This window comes from Ceratina calcarata, unplaced genomic scaffold, assembly GCF_001652005.2.
Source record: "Ceratina calcarata isolate Rehan_Ccalc_2016 unplaced genomic scaffold, ASM165200v1 scaffold7338, whole genome shotgun sequence".
Taxonomy (NCBI): domain Eukaryota; kingdom Metazoa; phylum Arthropoda; class Insecta; order Hymenoptera; family Apidae; genus Ceratina; species Ceratina calcarata.
The window spans coordinates 1-672 of record NW_017178619.1 but is presented as its reverse complement, the minus strand read 5'-3'; the positions used below and the strand labels follow the sequence as shown (position 1 = coordinate 672).

At 31.5% G+C, this 672-nt stretch overlaps 1 long non-coding RNA gene across 1 annotated transcript; it reads left to right on the top strand.

Annotated features, from left to right (window-relative positions):
- Positions 1-16: 16 nt before the first annotated feature.
- Positions 17-672, top strand: LOC113464994 (uncharacterized). The gene is made up of 3 exons (XR_003389841.1): positions 17-259; positions 440-524; positions 620-672. It is a non-coding gene; the product is annotated as an uncharacterized LOC113464994 (long non-coding RNA).

The window sequence follows — 672 nt, the reverse complement described above, 5'->3', positions numbered from 1 at the left end:
AGTAAGGATGAGTCGAATGTCGGCTAGGATTATATTTGACATGTTATTTAATACATTCTTGAGAAATAAAAAGTTTTTCCGGGAACATTTATAAGTTTCTTAATGATAATCTTTAGATATTAAGGAGGAATTCTCATACGAATCTTTAAAGATGTTTAATTAAGGAGGGAATGATAAATGTGGAATGGTCGATTATATTATCTGGAAGGAGGCGACTTATTGCAAATAGATGACTAAATTTGGAATGGCTTGATTGAAGGTATTGGTCAATTTCTTATTTTTATTCTAAAAAGATTTAATTCATCATGTTGATCAACTATTTGGTTGAGAGTCTAAATATTTGAGTGTTAAGTAGGGAGTGATGTTTTGTAATGAATGCGGAACAATAAGAGAGGACAGGATTTTAATAACAGAACTGTCTGAGTTATTTTTATTGTAGATTTTATTACAAATAGTACAAGTGGTTTAAAAGACGAGAAATGTATCGGAGTTAAATGAAATATTAGAAGGGCGAGGAAGATGAGGTACGGAGTTTGTAATTATAAATTTTGGGAATTTTTATATGAACTGTTTCTAAAGGAATGGGGTATTCATGAATTCGATTTGAATTTGTTTTAAGGATAAGAGAAGGAGAAGGGGGTCTTTCGAAGGATTTCTGGTGGAGAGGAGAGC